At 44.3% G+C, this 22,374-nt stretch overlaps 1 protein-coding gene across 1 annotated transcript in view; it reads right to left on the bottom strand.

The window, feature by feature from the left end:
* The window catches only part of LOC128732965 (casein kinase I-like), a 71,013-nt gene that overhangs the window by 3,498 nt on the left and 45,141 nt on the right, over window positions 1–22,374 (bottom strand). The window lies entirely within an intron of this gene.

Genomic DNA, 22,374 nt, shown 5'->3' with positions numbered 1-22,374 from the left:
AAAATGAACGCGTTCTAACGCTTTCTGACATTTTCGTTTCGATCAAGTTGCCTTTACCGTTTGGAGCAGCGAATGACTGCAAAACAGTCAAATGACTGGCAATCACCACGCTAACGAAAAGCAACCGCACAATCGTATGATTCAATACTACAAAAAAACAACCACTACATGTGCATGGAAGAAGTCGGTCGGACTCCGTCCAATACAAACGAATATTTTGCTTGCGTCGGACCGACGTCCGGGTGCTTCCAGTCAGTTTGCAGTTTATATTCTCAAAGCGCAAAGCAAAACGGGAGATTGACTGTTTGCTTTTGCTGAGATGCCGCATGAATTGTAAGACGGCAGCAGCGCAAGCGGCAGATTGACTGGATAAGAAAAACAGTCAAATGATCGTTCAAAAAGCGGAGTTTGAATGCGGAAAGTTCGCATTCACGGCAGTCACATTCAACTTGCGATCCCTTTTCAAGCCCTGTAACGGACATGAACGAAGCAGATTGACGAGGGCTTTGGATTTAAAATTCTGCAGTCAATACTTGGCGGTAAGGTGAAAAATAGAATGTGACGCAAATACATGAATCACGAGTTGTAATACTCTATACTGTACATATATGAAAATAACTCAACGCACCGGGTTGCATTGGGCTGGACATGTAGCCAGAGCAGCCGAAAGAGACGCTGAAAAGAGTAGTCAAAAGTATCGAATCTAAAGCAGAGAGCCAGGAAAAAATCATCGATTGAGAAACAATTCAGCACCAGGTGGATGTCCACTGTTGAGGAAGGTGAATGTTTAGCTAACGTTAGAGGTGACTGGAGGACGGCCGTTCAGGACCAACAACACTGGAGAACCGGTGAATAGTGGGCCGTCATCACACAAAATTAAGCAAGTAATAAATAAATGCAACTATTAAAATATTTGCTTTTATATAAAAAAATCGCGCGATTTGAATTGACAAATTGGCACAGTTGTTTAAGAGCTGCATTTTCGTATCGAACGTGGAGCATACGAGAACGTATCCTCCTAGCTTCTTATGCTCAGGGGAAAAGTAAAACTGGGCACGACTATTTTCGTATTCCCAGATTAGGGGCGGTTCAAATGGCGTCTATCTCGAAGCGAGCGACTGAATACAAAAAGCGATTCCCACCCACTGCATCAAAAATGGCAGCCTGATCAGCGGGACAGGGACCTTAGGTTGAAAACCTACGGTAGTCGGAAATTATTTAAGTTTCCAAAAATGAAAAAAGAAATCAATCTGGATTATTGGCAATTACCCTTAGCATGTAAACATAGACACGAATGACCCTTACCCAGTAGGAAAAGCTGGCTCAACTTACAAAGGAAGCATGCCGTCTGAAGTTAGACATTTAGGGCTAAACAACATGCGTTACCTTGACAGTGACGAACACAAAACATCATCCGGGCAGTGTTAATTGGGAGCAGCAATCAAGAGTATGATAAATTTCGTTAGAGCGCCATGCATAGATAGCCGAGAAGCACAAAGCTGACCCTTCTTTGCTAGCCCGGATAATAAAATACTAAAACTTTTTGGGAATTACCTGCCTGGAATTCAAAGTACATGTTTTATCGTTCAGCGCGCAAAACCTCAGCTGCACTTGTCACTTCTAACGCAATTTTAAATTCAAATTCCAATAGATTTTAATTTAATGTGTTGATGTTAATTGAAATCAAAATCAGTAAAGACTCTCAAAAGCAATAATTAATAAGAATTCAGAGTGAAAGTAACAGTCATAGAATTTGGTGATTATTTCTAACCACAATTGATTCAAAATCAACTAACAGCTACATTAATTTTACAATATACATTCAAAGCTTTTTTTTTTCAAAATGCCTCTTTCATTTAGATTGTTTTGAATATTGTTTCATTAATTTATTATTTATTCTTATTTAGTTATTTTCAAACACAAAACAGCACGTAAAGCCCTTCTCAGTCAGTGCAGTGGCGGAAATTTACCACTCCTTCGACAGCCAGTTTGTATCAGCTGAGCTAGAATTACCGGTACTGGAGAGATCGATAAATCAATAGATACGCGCGGTTGTATTTTTCTGTCTATCCCCCTCTCTCTCTCTCTCTCTCTATTTGTTGACGACGTTGGGTAACACGACAGCTTAAAGCCAAGAATAAGCCATCGATAGACTCTTTACTCCCTTCCCCATCCGCAACCCATTGGCCCATGAGGTGGAGAGGAGACAACTAATCAAACGTCGCTGGTCGGTGTTACATTACGTTGTTGAACTGTTGTTGTTGTTGTTGTTGTTGTTGTAGGAGCTGTTGCCGTTGTCGGCGTAGTACCTCATTGTACTAGATGGTGGTGACACCTTCAAAGGAAAGACAAATCAGAGAGCCGCATCCCGTTCATCCCCGCCTGCCTGCTGCATTCAATTGAGCAAACCGATTTCAGCCGAATGCTTCGTGGGACCTAATTTCGTAATCCACCCTAGCGGAACGACCCACACACTTGAGAGCGCTGCCGGTCGTAGCTGCTGGTCGGTTTGGCAAAACTATGGGGCGGCGGTAGCAGGTATGTGCCAACTTGCTTGCTGCTGTTGCTGCTGGTTGGTTACTCGCCGAGGCTTTCCACTGTTCCAAATCCGATGGCTTGTTCACAGTTTGCACTGTCTTTATTCAGCCTATTTCGCGACTCAATCCGGATAATAGCCCACGGAACACGATGCAGACTGTGGTTTAAATATATTTGCCTATTTCGGATTAAGTTAAAAAACATCAATAAAATAGGTAGCAGTGAGTCAACGAAAATATTGTATTTTGAGCAATAAGATCCGCGAGACTTCAGGGTATGTTGCTGAATGCACAGCCTTATCTATACCTATAAAAAAGGATTTCTATCTGCCTGTCTGTCCCTATGTTCTTTTAGAAAACTACTGAACCGATTGGCGTGAAAATTTGCATGTAGGGGTTTTTTGGGCTACGGAAGGTTCTCTCATGGCAAAAGACCCCTCCCCCAACTAAGAGGGGGGGCTCCCATACAAATCTATGCCTATAAAAATAGATTTCTGTCTTCTCTATGCTCCTTATTGAATCGAAAACTATTGAACCGATCGGAGCGAAAATCTGCATGTAGAGGTTTTTGGTGACAGGGAAGGTTCTTATGATGGTTAGAGATCCCTCCCCTCACTAAGAGGAGGGACTCCCATACAAATCTATACTTATAAAAATGGATTTCTGTCTGTCTGCCCGAATGTTCCTTATAGAATCGAAAAGTACTGAACCGATCGGCGTGAAAATTTGCATATAGGGGTTTATAGGGCCAGGGAAGGTTCTTATGATGGTTAGAGACCCCTCCTCCCACTAAGAGGGGGGGCTCCCATACAAATGAAACACAAATTTCTGCATAACTCAAGAATTAATCAAGCAAATGTAACAAAACTTTACTTGTGGGTGTTTTTGGAGACAAGAATGTTTTCTATGGTGAATTGGGACCCCTCCCCACTTTAGGCGGGGGGGCTCCTATACAAATGAAATGCAAATTTCCTCGTAACTCGAAAACTAATTAATCAAATGGAACCATATTTGGCATGTGGGTGTTTTTGGAGGCATGAATTTTTTCTATGATGAATTGAGACCCCTTACGTTTTTAGGAGGGGGGGGGCTCCTATACAAATGAAATGCAAATTTCCTTATAACTCGAGAACTAATCAAGCAAATGGAACCAAACTTAGTATGTGGGTGTTTTTGTAGGCAATTTTTTTTCTATGGTGAATTGAGACCCCTCCCCTCTTTGGGAGGGGAATAATGACCTCTCCCTTTTAAGAGGGGGGGCTTCCATACAAATGAAATACAAATTTCCTCATAATTCGAGAATTAATCAAGCAAATGGAACAAAATTTGTCATGTGGGTGTTTTTGGGGACAAGATTTTTTTCTATGGTGAATTGAAACTTCTCCCCACTTTAGGAGGGAGGACTCCTATACAAATGACATACAAATTTCCTCATAACTCGAGAACTAATTAATCAAATAGAACCATAATTGGCATGTGGGTGTTTTTGCAGGCATGGATTTTTTCTATGATGAATTAGGACCCCTCTGTCTTTTTCGGAAATTACTCGAACTCGAGAAATTTTAGACTCTTTCATAAAACATTAATTAATAACAAGACCACCAAAAACTATCAATAGTAACATTAGATAATTCAGCGTGAGACGGCCACAGTGTTGCCGGCGACCTGCCGTCGGAAGTGCCGGCCACTGCGGGGGGCAGCCCCCCGTAGAGATCACCTCTATCTAGGTTTATTTATTTTCCTAGATCTACTGACCTCTATTACTTTCCTTCAGTTGGTTCACCCCTACGAAATGGTACTTTCTACGAAAAGATTTTCCGTGAAATGGTACATCCCGCGTAAGGTTTTTCGCGAAATGGTATTCTGCGAAATTCTGTATTCCGCGTTATGGTCTACCGAAAATTGGTATTCGGCGAAATGGTTTGTAATGATGGCGAATATTTAAATGCTATCCGTTTTATTTTATCAGGCTAAGCAATGGAGGGAGTTGTTTTCTACTTTACTGTGAGCAAAATTTGTATATTAAAACACCCATGAATTCCCCAGAAACTTGCAAAATTCAAGATTGTGACAAAGGTCATCCGAGATTCACGATTTATGTACAACACAGTTTAATTTGTGGCAATACGAAGTTTGTCGGATCAGCTAGTAGCCGTATAAAAGAACAAACGAGCTGAAGTAAGAATGAAACTTTTGTATTGGATTAGATTGATAACTTCCTACAAGCATTCGGAATTTTCGGAGTTATTGTTGATGGCGTGAAAGAGATTAGTGTCTGCGGTGAACCCAGTAATTCGAGAGTGGCTAAAGCTGGACGAATCTGTTGCGCAGTACATGCTGCTAGAATGCTGGACAACTATTAGAGATAGAGGAGTTGCGTTACGCAGCCCTTGTCGGAAAGCGTAAACCAACTATGTGAGTAAGTAGATTGATAATTTCTGCAACTGTTTAGCTAATTAGATAATTTATTCGACTTTTGATTGAAGACCATTGGTTAACATGCCAATTTCCCCAAACGCTCAATCAACACGAACATGCTGCAGTTCTGTTTGTTTTGTCTTCCTCAGATTGAAGACACAAGCTTTCGTAGGGAATTATCAGATGGGCTTCATCGCACCACTACGAACCAAGTTTTCAGCATCTGACAGATTTTGCAGAAATGTCAGGAGAATAACGTGCCCACGCACTACCTCTTTATTGATTTCAAGGTAGCATACGATACAGTCTGACGTAACTAATCAGGGCACATTGGAACAAGTGATGTATTTTGTGCGTATCTCGAAGACACTCTGAGTCCCTTTAAGACGCAGCAAGGGTTGAGACAAGGTGACGGCTTCTCCTGCATGCTCTTCAATATCACTCTTAAGGGGATGATGTGACGAGCGGGCATCGAAACGAGAGGCACGATTATCACCAAGGGTAGTCAACTCCTAGGTGTTGCGGATGATTTTGATTTCATAGTCAGGAGCTTTACTACGTCGAAGGCAATCGCGGAAGGCAAAGCGGAATCTAAGGGGATTGGGCAAAAAATAAATGCGTCGAAGACCAAATACATGAAAGGAAGAAGCTCAATGGAAACAAACGCGTGCCTCCTGCGGACGGTAACCGTTGACGGCGACGAACTACAACTGGCAGATGAGTTCATGTATTTAGGATTGCTGGTGACCGCGGACAACAACACTAGTAAGATTAAGCAGCGCATTTAAGCGGGAAATCGAGCCTACTTTGCCCTCCGCAAAATGCTACGATCAAGAAGCATACGCCGCCGTACGGAGCTGACGATGTACAAAACCCTTATCAGACCGGTAGATTTTTGTGGATTTGAAGCTGTGATGCTTCTTACGGAAAACATTCGCCTTTCCAGCGGAAGGCGGACTATGGACGATATTTGGCGGAGTACAAATTGAAGGGCTCAACGTACAAGTGGCCCAAGATCGAGTTGAATGGAGACGACTGCTTGAAACAGCATCATGAACCACCCATCCCAACCCGGTGTTAGATTTATTTCAGACAATTTCTTGATAGCCAAACTGACAACAAACGCGGTGACATAATTGTTTTGATTGAGGAAAAAAATTGTGAGAAAAGGAGGATAATTTTAAAACGTTTAAAATTGGAATTATCGACACAGCAGTAATGTGAGATTGTGGAAAAACGTGACAATCGGGCTGGTACTCGCGTACCTGCAATTATAAAATAGACCCCACAGCACAGTGGTCATTAGCCTCTTATCCAGCAACTCCTCTCGCTAACTCCTCATGGTACCAGCCGGAATACGAGCAACCTTGGTGGAGATCGGATTATCAATCCCGGTGGAAGCTAACGTCGTATACCGACAGGGAAGGAGGCACTCATGCATCTGCTGAGAGTTGGCAAAAGGAACAGCCTTACCAGCCGTGAGCGTCTGACTCTAGGTTAGGGGCGGCTCGCGACGGTGATTCCACTGCACGGTGAATCGCCGTTTTCGTACCAGGTATGCGGCTGTATCCCAGGTTAGGGGCGGCATACAACAGCGACTGATTCGGAGCGGACGGCTGACTTATGAAACGCTGTGTCTCGCCAGCTATACCCAAGACAGCAGTCCTGTTCGCGAGACTAGGCATCGCAACCCCAGTAAGGCAGTATGCTTGAACCAAGGTGAGGTTCTTGCCTAACCTTGGCTTAAACAACTTTCGCTAGGAGAAATTCAGGAAAGGAACTACAGCCGGATAATCGGCATGGACCCAGGCAAAAGAAAAAGGACAACGATTATTGGAAACTTGGTACTTGGAATGTCAGGACTCTACTTGAACCGGCACGCGCGGGTATCCTGGCAAGAGAGCTGCAGAAGATGAAGGTCGAGGTTGCCGCCATCCAGGAAGTGCGGTGGCCGAAGACGGGAGAACGTGAATTCCACGCAGTAGATCCTATTGCGGACACGACATTCAAGTATCACATCTACTACAGTGGCGGCGATAAAGCAGAGCATGGAGTCGGATTCGTATTACATGGAAAACAAATGAAGCGTGTCATTAGTGTAGAGGCCCATCAATGACCGTCTATGCGTGTTGAGAATTAAGGGCAAATACTTTAACTACAGTCTGATAAATGTGTACGCACCGGCGAACGACAAGCCCGATGACGTAAAAGAGGCTTTCTATGATCTTCTCGACAGGACATTTGGAGAGTGCCCAAGACATGACATAAAGATAGTCATCAGGGGTACAAATGCGCAGGTCGGACGTGAAGAGTTCTTTCGTCCCGTTATTGGTAGAGAAAGCCTCCATCCTACCACACACAAACGACAATGGCCTGAGGCTAATCAACTTCGTTGCAGTCAGAGGAATGGTTATCTGTAGTACCCATTTTGCACGATGGAACATTCGAAAGCACACTTGGAAACACCCTAATAGAGAGGCCTGCTCTCAGATCAACCACGTTCTGGTAGATGGCCGGCACTTTTCTGATGTAGCAGACGTGCGATCCTTCCGGGGACCAAACGTTGACTCGGACCACTATCTCGTAGTAAGCAAGATCCGTGCCCGGTTGTCCAACGTATTCAAACCGAAGCCAACGAGGAAGATACGACTGAACATTCGGCGGTTACCAGCGGAGGGGAGTTGCTGCAGAGTACTCTCGGAAGACTGATGAGCGGATAGGTGAAAATCTCGGAGAGAACCTGAACGAACAGTGGAAACACATCCACGACGCGATCAGTACTACAGCGCGAAAAGTTTTGGGTACTACTGCTACAGCCCCTTCCAGTGAGTGGTTTGACGCAAAGTGCCAGCGACTGACTGATGAGAAGAATCGAGCCAGAAGTCACATTTTGGCTGCAACTGTGACACGCCAGAGCAGAGAGAGATACCGAGATGCTAGAGCTGCCGAAAAGAGACTTCGCCGTCGTAAGAAACGTCAGCACTGGGATCGCGTTCTTGCGGAGGCGGAGAATTGCTTCGAAAGGCACGATACGAGAAGCTTCTTTAATACGATCAACGGAATCAGGAACCGGACCGTGCCAACTCCTGTTATGTGCAACGACAAAGAAGGGAACCTGATTACCGAAAGATCGGAGGTGGCTAGGCGTTGGAAACAATATTTCGATGCATTGTTCAATGGTGAACAAGATGGAACGGTCAACAGAAACAGGATAACGATTGAGGATCCACCAACTTTGGACGAGGTTAGGAAAGCAGCGAGGACTGAAAAACGGCAAAGAAGCTGGAAAGGACGGCATCTCCGCCAAACTTTTGAAAGTCGGGAGCGAACGGCTGTATTGTGCAATCCATCAGGTTATACTAAAGGTATGGACTGAGGAGAAATTACCTACGGACTGGTTGAAAGGTCTCATATGCCCAATTTACAAAAAGGGCCATCGACTCGAATGCAGCAATTATCGAAGAATTACTCTCCTCAATTCTGCATACAAAATTCTCTCCCGCATCCTGTTTCTCAGACTGAGGCCGTTGCAGGAAACCTTTGTTGGCGAATACCAGTGCGGTTTTCGAGAGGGACGCTCCACGACGGACCAAATGTTCACCTAGCGACAGATCTTCGATAAATTCCGGGAATTTAACTTGCAGACTCATCATCTGTTTATAGACTTCAAGGCGGCGTACGATTCAGTTAAACAAGACGAGATTATGCTTGAACATGGTTTTTCAACAAAACTGATTAGGCTGATACGTGCTACCCTTGATGGTTCAAAATCAAGCGTCAGGATAGCGGGTGAGACATTGGACTCGTTTGTGACGTTAGAAGGTTTGAAGCAAGATGACGGACTATCGAACTTGCTGTTTAACATTGCATTGGAAAGTGCTATTCGAAGGGCCGGTGTGCAGAAGAGCGGTACCATCATCACGAAATCTCGTATGCTCCTAGGGTTCGCGGACGACATTGATATCATCGGTGTTAACCGTAGAGCTGTGGAAGAAGCGTACACGCATCTTGAGGAGGAAGCTGCGAGGATAGGGATTATCATAAATTCTACCAAAACAAAGTACATGGTGGCTGGTAGAGAGCGTGGTAGCCCTTCGGGTGTTGCAACTGCGGTGGTGATAGATGCAGATACTTTTGAAGTGGTCAACTAATTTGTTTACCTTGGTACGTTAGTGACATGTGACAACGATGTGAGCCGTGAAGTAAAAAGGCGGATATCGGCTGCCAACAGGGCCTTCTACGGATTACGTAGCCAGCTGAGGTTCCGTAGCCTACAACTCCGCCTACAAAACTCGCGCTCTATAAGACGCTAATTCTCCCGGTGGTACTCTAGGGTTACGAAGCGTGAACGTTGAAAGAGAACGACCGACGAGCTCTTGGCGTTTTCGAGCGTAAGACCCAGTGATCAATTCTTGGCGGCATATTAGACGAAGGAGAGTAGCGCAAGCGCATGAATCATGAAATATACCAAGTGTACAAAGATGCGGATATTGTGAAGCGACTAAAATCCGGCAGGCTACAATGGACTGGCCATGTAGCAAGGATGCCGGATGAGAGACCAGCGAAAACAATATTTAGCAGAGAACCCGACAGAGGCCGACGACTTCGAGGCAGACCCCGTACCCGTCGGATGAGCGCTGTTGACGAGGATGCTAGAACAGCGGGTGTTAGGGGCGACTGGAGAGTGGCAGCTCAAGACCGAGTAATGTGGAGACCGCTCCTGAATTCGGCATGGGTTCGATAAGCGGATTGTCGCCGCAAAAGTAAAGTTAAGTAAGCACAATCGACATTTCTTCTTAGTCGCACGAAAAAAGGTAGGAAAGCTGGCTGCGTGGAATTCTCTAATGAAAAAAAGCATTTAAATAGTTCACAGCACACTTTTATTGATCGCGCATGTCAACCAATTAAATTATTATTTTATATTGTGTCATAAAAAATGTGGATATTTGTAATAATTTCTATTGGATAGAACGGGAATAGGCAATTATGACGAAGCAGCACCAGACCCAACTTTTTCTCGCAAACTTAACGACGCATTAGGATATTTTTCTTTGTTTTGCTGGTAGACGTTTGGGGAAGGCTTTTGAGCATTTTAAACTGTACAAGAAAAGATGGCGAAAAAAATCAAATTTGGTGTTGTTCTTATTTGTATGGTTTTATGTTTTGTTGGTTACCCTTAACCATTCGGCAGTGTCTGAAACACACCACTAACTGGTTTTTAAACTAGTTTTCATATTTTCTGCTTGCCTGCAGGGAGTTCACGCACGTAATTTTCACAGGGCGTAATTTTCACAGGGTTCTATTATCGGTGGGCAAGTTATGCGGATCATTCCAAGGAAGATTTCGCAGGGCCTAGCGAACAAATTTACGCTGAATACTTTCTAGTCTGTTGATCCAGATTTCCTGATACGGACTCCAAACTACACTGCCATACTCGAGTTTTGAATGGACTAGCGAACAGTACAAAGCTTTAAAGCAAAGGGGGTCATCGAATTCGCGTGCTATTTTAAAAATAAATCCAAGCTGGCGGCTTGCTTTTTCGATTGTTGTTGTGATGTGCTGCCTAAAAGATAATTTCTCATCCAGTATCACACCCAAATCTCTCACTTGCTCGACTCTGCTGGGTTTAGTTCCGGCAATACTGTAATCAAACTGTATTACATTCCTTGTACGATGGTAACTAATGACGTAAAAATTTTCCACACTTATTGACAATCGATTCCTCTCACACCAGTCGCTAAATAGGTTTAAGAATAGTTGCAATCTTAAACAATCTTCAATTTGGCGGATAACAAGGTATATTTCCGGATCGTCAGCAAAAAACTGTCGTCCAACCCGATCAAGAACCAGCGCTGCATCGTTTAGAAATACTGAGAATAACAAAGGGCCCAAATTACTACCCTGAGGCACACCTGTTTGGTTCGTAAATGTAGCAGATTGGCAGTTTCTAATCTGTACGTAAAGTTGTCTGTCGACGAGGTATGATTGCAGCCACTTACAAATCCTTTCAGTGCAGCCAAGTTTTTTCAACTTACACAAAAGTATTTTGTGATTCACAGTATCGAAAGCGGCTTTTTAATCAGTGTGAAATGTATCTACGTGTGCTTTGGAACTGATATTTTTGATACAAAACGAAACGAAATTAACAAAGCTAGTTTCTACGGCACGTCCTCGAAAAAATCCATGTTGTACTGTACTAATATAATTCCGAGAGGAGAGGCTGTTAAAGTCAATAGGATCGTAGCAACTGGCCCTGCAATTGTCCTGTACTCAAACAGCTGGCTGCGAAGTCTGTCGTATAAAAACAGAAGGTCAAGTTTCGATAACGGAATGTAGCACCTAGGCTGTGCTTTGCTATAATTCCGACAGGCAGCAAATAATGTCTTATTCACAATAATTTCAAAGACTTTAGACTTCGCACACAAGGAGGTTATTCCTCTGTAATTTGCCACGTTACATTAATCACTTTTTTTTGTAAACCGGAAACATGCAGGATTTTTTTCTAAGCAACAGGGAACTTTTGTTGTAGAAATGACAAGTTGAATAAAAATGTCAACGGAGCCGCCAAGATATCCGAAATTTTTTTCATCAACGGTGGGGGAATTAATCCAGGTCCACCAGGAGAAAAAGAAGACTTCAGGTTGCTGGCAGCAGAAATCACAGCCGGTTCAGTTATGCTAAAAATGTCCATTTCTAGCACAGCAGATGGTACATCGAATAGGGCCTGTTCCCTTTCCGAGGCAGTAGTCAAATTGTAGTTGAAGACACTTGCAAAATGCTGCGCGAATATATTGCACTTGTTAGCAGCCGAGGTAGCATTAATGCCGTTAAGGAACATGGTGGAAGAATGACCACTCTCTTTCTTCTTAGTGTTAATAAAGCTCCAAAACTTATTCGGATTCCGACACAAATTTATTTTATAAGGAAAGACTCCCTATTTCAAGAACTTTACATACAAAATATAACAGAAAAGTTGAAAAAGAGAACAGAACAGGTAAATTAACAGGTAACGTACATTTTTGTTTAAAACTATATTTAAAAGAAATTTAGCTGCTATTAGAACGGCAACAGGTGAACGATTCTCAATTACGTTTTACGGTTTTAAAATCATTCCTATGCACGGAACATCCAAGCCTCTTTTAGAAGAAGGCATGATTACTTTTCTATCTTAGTTATTAGTTTCCGCTCTAATCCATAATATATATTTTGGCTGCGATCCAAAGCTGTCAGCAGCTTGATGCAATGACAAGACGGTCGGTCAGGGTGAAATTATGTTTGTGAAATTCTCAGAGCGTCATGCAGGATTGTATGGTTAATGAAAACTAAAGTCAGATGAAGGATGAAGGGTTTCTAGAGCGTGCGAAACCAGGTCGCCGATTCCAGTCTGATAGTTTTTTTTCGCAAGTGACTCTAGAGATTGCGTCTGAAAAATGCTGATGAATTTGACGATCGGAATTTTGTGCAACTCGCGTAATAAGGGCGATGGAACACGACAAAAATACCTTTGCTATGCATAGATTTCGCATGAAATAAAATTAATTTGAAAATTGAGATTAGTGTTTAGTTTCATTAGATATCCAAAATGTTATAATGTGTAATGTGAGCATGTATAATTTCCCTACTATGAATAGTTTTTATTTCTCATTTCCTACCTAGTGATTTTGTGGTTGCGAATAATTGAAACAGAAAATCATTTTCGCTCATTGGCCAGCTATTATCACACCCACGGTAGAGCTACTACGGTGGCTAAGCAGCCGCCCCTTTCCATTGAACGTTTCCATCGAAGTGGGTGAATAGTTCCACATATGTGTAGAAACGCAGCTCTGCTTGCTGCAACTCCGCCGACTGGCTTGGCGGTGAGGATGACCTCGAAGCAGACAGCAGCGACGATTGTTCCATTATTAAGAAACCCAATTTGCCATTCGCACACACTGCTTTGTTCTTCGTACGCGTCGGCATCTTCAACGTGAACGCGGAATGACCAGACGCTGTGTAAATGTAGTTCGCGTCGGGCACAAACATTGCCACTACATCTGCAGTCGTCAAAGACACAGATAATAGGAGATGAAGAATTGTAGGTTGGCTTCATGGGAAAAGGCCTTAATGCAATTAGCAGCCCGGCGATGTTTCTCAATTGGCCAACCCTAGCTCACGATTCAGTTTCGATAGACACCATCAGTGTCGACTTCTTTGTCGTTCTCGGAGACTAATGATGTTCTGAACCTTGAATCAGAAGATAATTGGTGGAAGTCAAGTGGACCACGAAGTAATTCGAATCTGTGAAGATCAGATTTCATGATAGAAAATTTCCAACCAAACAATGCCTTACTGGGTTAATTTTACTTTCACTAGAAACTGTTCTGACAAGAATCTTTTGATTGGACTGAAAAATATGAACTCAAGGAGCTGAAATCGACCACAAACCGCAACAACCACACTGCACTGGTGGCAGCAATGTTGGACAGCAACATCGAAGGCCGCTCGAACTCCGCACCATTAGCACAAGTTTAGTTGCCCCTGCAAACCGGGCAAATCCCCTCTGCAATGGGTTTATTTACGTCGCTATCCGCGGTTCAAAAGCTGGTAGCAACAGTGAGCTTTAAGCCAGCTGAATGTGCCCCAGAGAAGAAGCTGAAGAACACAACAGAAATGAAACAAAAACAACCGTTGTGCAAGCATCGACAGATCGTCCCACTGCACAGCTAGACCGTGGGTATAGCCTTTACTGCACTTGGTTCTGACAATCTCAAGCCCGCCAGCTCGACTTGACGGGTGTGGCAAGGGGCAAATGCTGCGAAAAAATGAGACCTCAAATGGGTCACAGCATAGGATACGCACACATGCACTGCACATACACTTCAGTGCAGCAAGCGGTGATTGTTTTGAGAAGAATTCTGCATGCTCGTCGGGGGATGGATGGATGCATCAACGAATCGTTGCATGAGCAGCTATCGTCGTCGGTCGATAGTGAGTGAGAGGTGCCCCTGGCAGTTTGCTTTATGAGGTGCTTGAGGGAGCGGTTATGAAATGTGACATCGCGAAGCACTCCGCTGGCGCTGTCCGCCTATAAAGTTGCCGCTCAGCGGAGACTATAAGTAGGTTGCTCGTTGGGGAGTGTTCGCTCTTTAGCCTTACTGATAGCGCAGTTTACTGGTGGTTTTGGGGTCGATAGACCGGAAAAGTGTCCTAAGTAACAGCAACATCTACTTAAATTGTACGGGTGGAACCTATTGATGAAGTAGTAAATACAACTTTGGTTTAGTAAAATGTTATCAATATCTACCTAGGTAAAATTTGAATGTGCACATTTAGTATAGTACTAGCAGAGTGCCCGATCTTACTCGGGGCGCCTTTTTCACAGCCACTTGTACATCAGTTATTGTAACCGAAATGCTTATAATGCTAAAATATAATGCTTGTTCCTCTTTTGGACGTTCCTCCCCATTTGTCAGCTCACCCCCTTTTGTCTGCCTTGCCATTTTCACATGGCCATGCAGAAACAGACATTTTTCCTATTTGCACCTTCCGCTTTTAACAATGGCCACCCCACCCATAGCAAATGAATAGTTTTGTTATTGTACTTTTCTAAACACAGCTTTTATTTATTTATTAGTTTAGTACTACATGCTATCCTAATAAAAAAAAGTAGAAGGTGCAACAAGGTTTCTTCCATGGATCAAACCTGTCATTCCTTTCATCTCACTTCAAGACCAAACTTTTTTGTAAACAATGTTTTTACTTTCACCACCAGGAGCAAGTATGCACAAATTATTGGCTGAACCCACTCTGGAACATGCCGCATAAAGTTAATCGTGAAAAAACATGGTGTTCTCAGATCAACTCCACACTGTTTGAATGATTGCCCTGTGACTCAAATAGAGTCGATCAACAACACTTGATCGAACACTTTTTATACGGATCACTTTAATTCGGTGCATAATTACACTTGCCAAATCTACAGCTGCGAGCATTGCAGTTTAGTGTTTTGTATTCGGATTTTTCCTATTGTACAGATAAATTGTTACAGTCATGTGGGCGTTAGTCCCCCCTTACTGTCAGCAACCTCCGGTCATCCGCTCCTCCTTTAGTCTCACTGTCACTTATGGGAGAACAGTCCAAACGTTTCTGAGTCCTCCCCCTGTTATGACCCCCCCTTTTGTTAACCCCTTCAGTTCTGATTCCCTTATATCAAGGAACATGTATGCCAAGTTTGATAAAGAAAGGACAAGGTGCTTTGGAGTTATGCCCCCCCTCCCCAGGTGCTGATTCCCTTGTCAAGTAACATGTGTGCCAAGTTTGATGAAGAACGGTGAAGGCATTTCGGAGTTATGGCCTCTCCCCCTATTAGGGACCCTTCCTCCCTCCTTTTTGTTAACCTCCCAATGCTGATTCGTTTATGTCAAGAAACATGTGTGCCAAGTTTGATGAATAACCGTCCAGGCATTTCGGATTCATGACTACCCCCCGCCTTTTTCTCAACCCTCCAGTGCTGATTCTCTTATATCAAAGGAACATGTGTGCCAAATTTGGAGATCGGTTAAGGCGTTCTGGAGTTATGGTGGAACATACAAACATGTCTGTGGTGTCTGTGTGGTTTGAATTTCCGGCAGGCCGAACGTATGATACAAGCCATTCCTTGAATAACTCATAACGCGTGCGCCCACCGTATTTGCTTAGTTGCGCAATTAACATTTAAGCTGATTAATATCCAAGTAGCACACTTTAGGACCATTTAGTTGAAGCAACCGGATTACGACTGAAATTAGTCATAATTCGGTTACCATTACTACTTTGCAACAACCGTGCTAGTAGGGATAGCCTACTAAAAACCAGCTATATCTTTTGGAAGAAGCCTGAGAAATTGCGATGAACAAACAGCAGCACCCAAGGGCCTATTCGGTGAACTACTGTACTTCAATAGCAAACCAAGCAAACCAACCTGTTCATTAACTCCTATTCCTACCTCCACGAGGTGCCAGCTGGGGTACGCAACTTCGGTTGTCGTATGCTAACGGGAAAGGGGGCACAGTGGCTCCCGCCCACATTAAGATGGCAGCCCAATCAGCGGGATAAGGACCTTAGTTTAACAGCCTACTGTACCAGAACATAAAAAAGTTACCGAAAATGAAAGAAGAAATCTCTCTGGATTATTGGCAACGACCTTTAGCATGAAAACACGGACACGAATCGGAACATGGAATATACTGACCCTTGCCCAGCAGGGCAAGCTGGCTCAACTTGCAAGGGAAGCTAGCCGCCTGATGCTTGAAATCCTGGGGCTGAGCGAGGTCCGCTGGCTGGGTACTGGCGAACACAGGACGTCATCCGGGCAAGTCTTGCTCTACTCTGGCATACGAGGTGAAAATGCTACTCGAGAAAGAGGAGTTGAATCCTACTGAGCCCAGGGGCACATGCGGCCCTGATGAAGTGGGAACCGATTAATGAGCGAATAATTGTTGCCAGATTCAGAACACGGGTTAGGAACCTTACGGCAATCCAGTGCTATGCGCCAACAGATGCTGCCGATCTGCAGGAAAAAGAGAGCTTTTACAGCCAGCTGAACAGCGTGGTTGAGAAAATCCCGACTTCAAAGCGAAGATTGGCTCAAACAACGCGCACCTTGAACGCGTCATGGGACGCCATGGCCTAGGAGAGATGAGCGAAAACGGGGAGCTGTTTACAGAATTCTGTGGTAATAACGACATGGTCATTGGTGGATCGCTCTTCCCCCATAGACCAGTACATAAAGTTGTGGGTTTCCCGCGACGGCCGGTCAGAAAATCAAAAATGTATCGGAAATGGAGAAGGAACCTTCTTGATGTACGCAACAAACGCAGCGCTGATATTGCATCCGATCATCATCTTGTTATCGCTGAGATACGTCTGCGCGTCGCACGTGTTCAACGACGGGAGGAGAAAGTTGGGTGCCGCTACGACGTCCGCCGATTGGAGAATCCTGAGGTGAAAAGGGCCTTTGTTGAACAACTTGAATCTCGAGCCTCGGAGTTGCCACCTGGTGGAACCGTCGAAGAGCAATGGACCGGCATCAAGAACGCCTTCATCACGACCAGTGATGAAACCCTCGGCAAAGCGCGTAGTGGGCGGAGGGAGTGGATTTCGCACGAAACTTGGAGGAAGATCGACGAGCGGAGAGAGGCGAAAGCCGGCATTGAGCGAGCGCGGACCAGATCGGCTAAGACAGCTGCCTGTCAACGATACGCCGAACTGGAGAGGGCTGTTAAACGTGCTTGTAGGCGGGACAAGAAAGCCTGGACTAACTCCCTAGCCGAACAAGGAGAAACCGCCGCGAATGGTGATATCCGTTTGTTGCACGATATTTCTCGCCGCCTTAGTGGTGCCAGGATGAATACAAAGATGCCGCTAAAGGACAGAGCTGGTCAGCTATTGACTGACCGTACAGAACAGCTTAAGCGATGGACTGAACATTTTGAACAATTCTTCCGAGTTTCAAATGTCAGAGACCAACAAAACCAGGAGCGTATGACGCCTACAGTTCGTCGAATAAATCGCGTGAACTCGGAGGCGCCATCGCTGGATGAAATTGTAGCAGCCATCAAGAGTATGAAATCCAATAGAGCGCCAGGGATAGATCGTATTTCAGCCGAAATGCTCAAAGCTGACCCATCGTTGTCAGCCCAGATGATGCATCAGCTTTTCAGCAATATTTGGGAAACCGCAACTTTTCCGCTTGACTGGATGCAGGGCATATTGGTCAAAGTCCCTAAGAAAGGAGACCTAACGGAATGCGGTAACTGGCGTGGCATCACGTTGCTCTGTATTACTCTCAAAGTACTCTGTAAGGTAATCCTCAACCGGATCCAGGAGAAGATCGACGCTACTCTCCGGCGGCAGCAAGCTGGATTCCGTGCTGGCCGATCATGTGTAGACCATATCACAACGCTCCGCATTATATTGGAGCAGATCAACGAATTCCAGGAATCTCTTCTGCTGGTGTTCGTTGACTTCGAAAAGGCGTTCGACCGACTCAATCACGAAAACATTTGGGGCGCACTTAGGCGTAGAGGAGTTCCAGATAAGCTAGTCCATCTCATCGAGGCTCAGTACGAGGCGTTCTCGTGCAAGGTTTTGCACGACGGCGTCTTGTCCGACCCCATCAGGGTTACTACTGGCGTGAGACAGGGCTGCATTTTATCACCGCTTCTGTTTCTCATCGTTATGGATGAGATATTAGTTGGAGCAATTGACAGTAGACCAAATCGAGGATTGCCTTGGAATCCTCTAACGATGGAGCAGCTAAATGACCTCGACCTAGCCGACGACATTGTCTTGCTCGCACAACGCCGAAACGATATGAAGAGCAAGTTAGATGACCTCTCCGAGAGCTCCCAGGCAGCAGGTCTCACAGTCAATGTAGCGAAAACTAAGTCTATGGTAGTGAACACTGACAATGCCACCAACTTCACAGTAGCGGGACAACAAGTTGAGCAGGTAGACGCCTTTCAATATCTTGGTAGCCAAACAACGCCCGATGGTGGTACCAAGACTGATATAGCCACACGGATCAGGAAGGCCAGGGGTGCCTTTGCAGGTCTGCGAAACATTTGGCGCTCAAACCAGATCACTCTACGTACGAAAACCCGAATCTTTAATTCAAACGTTAAATCCGTACTGATGTATGCCTGCGAAACGTGGTGCGTCTCAGCGGAGACAACGCAAAAACTGCAGGCATTCATTAACCGGTGCCTGCGATACATTATTCGTGCCTGGCGGCCTTATAATTGGATATCCAATGAGGAACTCCATCGTCGGTGTCATCAACGGCCGATAGCCACAGAAATTCGTGAACGTAGGTGGAAGTGGATCGGACACACCTTGAGGAAAGGAGCGAACGAGGTTTGCAGAGCAGCACTCGACTGGAATCCACAAGGACAGCGTTGAAGAGGCAGACCCAGAGGCTCATGGCGACGGAGCTTAGCCAACGACATCCGGGCTGTAGACGAGAACCTGTCCTGGCGACAGGTAAAAGCCATGGCGAGTAACCGTCAGCAGTGGAGATCTCTGATTTCATCCCTTTGTTCTGGCGGACCGGCGGACATGGACACAAAAGTAAATAGTAGGGTTGGGAGTACCACCAGGATTTTTGAGAACCGGTATTTCGGTACTGGAAGGATCAGTACCGGTAATACCGGTACTGGTACCGGTACCCAAAGCTTTAAAAAGAAAATCCTTGTTCTTTGAAAAATTTGCTAATACTTTTATTTGAGGTCCAATTCTTAAGTCACTTCACCTTACCTTGCAGTTACCATTTCATTTGTACTGTCACTTAGGTAACAGGAGTCATTCAGGTACTTTCAAAATCACTAATTGTGTTCTCATCTAAGATATATGAGAATAGGGCCCTTGTAAAAATGAACAGAGTTAGCGATTGCAAAAATTGGAGTGATTCCAAACGATATCTGGCGAAAATCAGGAGGCTACGATGGGCCGGCAATGTCGCAAGGATGACGGATGACTGTGCACCGAAATCTGTTCTTTTCAAAAACCCCACCGATACTAGGTTGAAGCCGACTTCGAGCAGCTCAATGAATTGGTGACAAGTAGCCTAGAACCAAGTACAGTGGAGACAAGTTTACAGTGATACAACACGACCCCCCGGTTGTATGCTGCTAGAGGAGAAACTTGCAAAATTCAACTTTAAGATGCACAGAATATTCAATGTACTGTTCACCATGCGAAAACGAATCTGCCAGACACTGAAAATGCTTTCGCAGAATGTATCGCTGAAGGACAGGCTGTAATCAGGGTACCCAAAAGCATAGTCCAATACTTGCTCTTCGATCCTTGAGTTACATCGAAGCGAATTCATTCCGCAGAGTACAGGTATAATCGAACTCCTTAAAGATTGAACTGCTATAGGGGTTTGAAGTCCGTTCTAATTTTTCCTTCATGATCAGCTAGCCATATTCATTCCAATAACTAACGCTCAACAATTTCCTCAATCTCGTTACTGGTGTTAAATCGTTGTAGTAACTCATCCGCCAGCTTTATCAAAATATAGTGCGTAGTTTTAGAAATTATTTTAAAATTGTTATCTTCGATTTGAAGGCCGAATATTAGAAAAATTGCATAATTGATCAGTACCGAAAGAACCGGTTTTCTCTTGTGCCAGTACCGGTATTTCGGTACTGGAAAATCAGCCGGTAGTACCGGTATTCCCGGTTCCGGTACTCCCGGTATCCCAACCCTAGCTGTGGCAGATAATGCTAGAACATGGCCTTTCACGCTAAACTTGTTAAGCGTCAGAATAGGAGGTGAGATCGAGTAGTCGCTTCCGTGACATTACCGTTGAAGGTGCAATACAAAGAGCAAACGTGGAAAGAAGCTTCTTCTTGGTTTTGCGGATAAAGTCAATATCATCAACCGTAGAACAATGAAAGAAAGCTTTTAAATTTAAAGCAACGAGATTCGGACTCACTATCAACAAAATATAAGAATGCCGGCGGGGAATGTTGGAGTCCAAAATGTGCTGGTGCCGAGGTGAAGCTGGATCCGGAACGATGTGAAGTAGTAGATGGATTCATATATAATTTCGTACGCTCGTGACGATGATTTACAGCCGCCATGGACGTTGAAGAAAGATGATCGTCGAGTTGATTCTGCGATCAATTCTTGGCGACAAAATGAAAAATGGAAATGGAAGCCAAGAAGGTGTCGCAGACTCAGAGGCAAAATCCGCACCCGGAGCATGTGCACTGTCGAGGATGATGCTCGTTCAACTGGTATTCAAGAGGATTGAATATTGAGGAATTAAAGGCGATACTATTGCAAGAACATGATACCTTCGGCGCAGTATCGATCACGGACTACAAAGCAAAAGTAAGTAACTAGTGGCACGCAATAAGGCCTTTCGTACAGGGCAAATTATAACTTGTTTCCGTTTTATGGCCTTAGGTGCGAAAATGGCTCCCATAATCAAAGTCCTGGCGCTGCATTCTGACAGATTTTGACCTTTTGTTTTTTTTTGTGAGACAAACTTTGCAGCCAACTGTTGCTGTAGAGTGAGAAGCTAGTGCCGTCTATCCCAGTCGAGATTCGAGCAGGCGACTGGTTTGTTAGAACTAGCGTCGTACCTCGAAGCCAACTGGCAGGCTACTAGAGCCACGTAACAGGTAAGGAGGCTTAGAGGAGAAATGTTGAAAATCATACACACAAAAGCATGAACGACAACGTACCAGCATGCTGCTCAGCGAATAGCGAAACACCAAAGAAAACAAAACGCGGAATATAGACAAAACCTGGATAACGTTACTCAAAGATCCTTCTCCCTTTATACTGAGAAGTTGCGTATTAAGTTGGATCGCCGAGAATCCAATCGGAATACAAAGCATCCTTAAAATCCCGAGCGTTCGTGCTGCAGAGGGTAATCCAAAGGAGCACAATTCTTCGCTGTAGCTAATTGCCAAGCAGAACAGTGTAGGGCGGACAGAAGAAACTTCCTTTAGGGAGGTTTCTATGGCTTTAAATATTATTGACGGCAAGTAAATTGAAGTCTGACATCAAATTGTGCCAAATTTGATTGTAACATATGGCAATGCGGATTTGAAATGGCAAAGATTTTTTTACGTTTAAGCATGAATCCGAAAAGCAAAAAAGCACAGGCATCTGATTCCAAAATTCATTCAAAATGGTGGCTCTTTTTAAACGGAGGCTAAAGTTGTCACCGAGAGACGCAAGGAGAATAACAGGTACTTTGCAGCCCAAAAAGCGAAGAGAAGCGGAAGACTAGAGAAGTTTTAAGGCACAAGTTGTACGCGAAACAAAATCTGGATGTAAAGAAACACTTCAGGAGGCTCCAATTCTTTTACCTCGTTTGACCGGCAGAGTACCCCGGAAGCAATCTTCAGCTGTGGACTGAACAGTGACGGACTCGTAACCTTTGGAATCAGTAACCAGAAAATTTATCCTCAGAAAGGCATACCTTTCCGAAGCAGCATGAGGTTCAGTACTTTTTCTGGGCCGACTTGGCAAACTGTGGTACGACGACAATAGCGTCGCTGTGATTTCCAAGGTGTGGAATCACGGCCATGCACAGGAGCTCGGGACGGTTGACGGGCACCAGGCGCCAGGACGCGGTATTTCCAATTTTCGTACATTGATATACGTTTCAGTTTTTGTTGGCCAGCCATAAAAAAAGGAAAATTAAACGCGTAATTTTACTCTAGTAAGATTTTCGTGTGGTTTTTTTGATTTAACCTTTATGTATGATTTGGCCGAAAACAAAACTTTAATGTCCCCTCTGCTATTTGGTACAGCTCATAGGATTGGGGATAACTAGTGGGGATAACATTATTGCCGGAATTAGGGAAGGCTCCCCCTAATAGACAAAAATAGACAAGCTTTTTGAAAAAACTATTATTTGGTAACTATACGTAATAAA

Source organism: Sabethes cyaneus, chromosome 1, assembly GCF_943734655.1.
Source record: "Sabethes cyaneus chromosome 1, idSabCyanKW18_F2, whole genome shotgun sequence".
In the NCBI taxonomy this organism is placed as follows: Eukaryota; Metazoa; Arthropoda; class Insecta; order Diptera; family Culicidae; genus Sabethes; species Sabethes cyaneus.
The sequence above is the reverse complement of the archived record's forward strand: the minus strand, read 5'-3'. Positions and strand labels throughout refer to the sequence as shown.